The sequence below is a fragment of the Meleagris gallopavo genome, chromosome 6, assembly GCF_000146605.3.
Source record: "Meleagris gallopavo isolate NT-WF06-2002-E0010 breed Aviagen turkey brand Nicholas breeding stock chromosome 6, Turkey_5.1, whole genome shotgun sequence".
Classification (NCBI taxonomy): domain Eukaryota; kingdom Metazoa; phylum Chordata; class Aves; order Galliformes; family Phasianidae; genus Meleagris; species Meleagris gallopavo.
Window position 1 is genome coordinate 47,670,132 of NC_015016.2, and position 1,904 is coordinate 47,672,035.

Consider the following 1,904-nt stretch of genomic DNA (forward strand, 5'->3'; position numbering starts at 1 on the left):
AGGCAGCTAACAGTGCTGAGCTTAATTTAAAACGTGGGGATATTGTATTGGTAATTCCTTCTGAGACCACAGCTGCTCAGGTAACAGCATGGTTATTTATTTCTGTTGCTAATGTTTCCCTTTGTCTCAGTTTTCTTCTCGCTGTTTATAATTAATTTGAAACGTTGATTCAAAACGTCTTTACTGTTAGAGAACACCAACATTCTTATTTTGTCCTTTCACTTGGTTTAATTTGTGACCAAACAGCACGGTTAACTAAGCTAGAGTCCCAGGTGTGTGCTACCAACAGGATCCAACTTCAGTACATTTTTCCAGGGCACTTTTATGTTACCTTGCAGTGAATTTTATACAGGCTTACATACATACGTAGGCTTAATACAGAAGAAGGCTTACAAATTGTGCATCCTGTTGCTGTCTTTTTGTTGTAACGCTGGGTCAGAACTGATTGTATGTTCCCCACATGTTCAGAGTTTTACATGGAGATCTGGGGAAACGTACATTTGCCCCGAGAGAGCACTGAGACCACGCACAAACAGTTCTGTCCTGCAGCTCAATGGCACAGAGATGTCCCTAATGTTCTGCGTGCCTCTTGGAACCTGAGCCTCACACAGCAGTGCTCTTGAACTGCACCAGCCATCACTTTGATGCAAGAACCCCACAGTTCCATGTCATTTCAGATATTTTATTTTTAACAGCGTGTTTCAGGTTAATTTTTAAACAATTGAACTCCACGTGTTATATTGATTTGCAGCCAAGTGAATTAATTTTTGACTACTTCTTTAAGAGAAGCCCATCTTGTACAATCAGTAGGAGCCACTTCGTGGCTGTAGTGGCAGAAAGTGTTGATGAAAAGTATCCCACTGAACTGGGGGCTGGGAGGTTGGGGTCTGGATCCTGCGCAGGGAGATAGCCAGTGCTCTGCTCTGAATGAAGAACGTTCCTTAAAATATGCCCAAAGACTGTCTAGTGCGTGTTTGGAGAGCCAGAGACTGTTCATTATCTAAGCTGAACTCTCTCTTAATACAAGAGACAAGTCATTGTTTTGGTTTTTGATTCTTTTTTACTATTGTTTCTGAACAAAAGATTAATGTTATTTTCCTTTTCACTAGGACACTTCATTACTTTTGCAGGGACAGACTCTCTTATCCTTACTCAAACTGTGCTGCGTCATACCTCTTGGGCTGTTCAACTGATTTGATTGTCAGTGTTTGCAGAATACCACTCTAAGGATATAAAAATAGGTTGTCTTCAGTTACTTTTTCTTACAATGTTTTGTATTAAATATATATCACCTTCAGTTGGTGAATCCATTACTTTCTTTTCTCTTGTGGTGTGCATCCACATCCCATTAGCATTAATTGAAGTAAATTGTGTGCAGTGATGGAGACAATAAAGCTCCACGTATTCATGTTTCTGAGATCATTCTGCTCATATCTTTGTTACTTAGTGCATATTTGCCCTTCGTGTTTAACATCACCATCAAACTTAATTTTTCTCTTTTACCGGATGCTTTGTTGATTTACAGAGAGTGTTTTGTCTTGGTTCCTTTTTCTCCTGCAAAATTGATCTGTCTAAAACCATCACTCTGACATAGCTAGTGCTGTCAGCCTGTGTTCCCTGTTCAAAGCCAACCAATCCCACCAGTGACTTCAATTTTTTTCCGTAATTATTGAGTTGAAGTTATTATCCATTCAAACTTCAGTCCTTAGTAGAATCCACTCTGTGCATGGCAGAAAACTTCAGTTCTCAGGTTTTCCAAAACATAAGCTTCAGGAACGTGCTGCCAGTTACTCCATCTCTGTTTGTACTTTCTGTAGAATAATAATGAATCAGCATTAGAAACTCCCTGATAATCATCACTCTACTCTGAGTCCTGTTCTTAAAAGGAACAAAGCACAGAGTCA

The 1,904-nt window shown here is 39.6% G+C and overlaps 1 long non-coding RNA gene across 1 annotated transcript in view; it reads left to right on the forward strand.

Moving 5' to 3' along the window:
- LOC104911586 overlaps positions 1–1,904 on the forward strand; it is a 25,226-nt gene continuing 23,322 nt past the window's right edge. The window contains exon 1 of the long non-coding RNA XR_002116290.2: positions 1–80. This is a non-coding gene — a long non-coding RNA (uncharacterized LOC104911586). The remainder of the gene's footprint in view (positions 81–1,904) is intronic.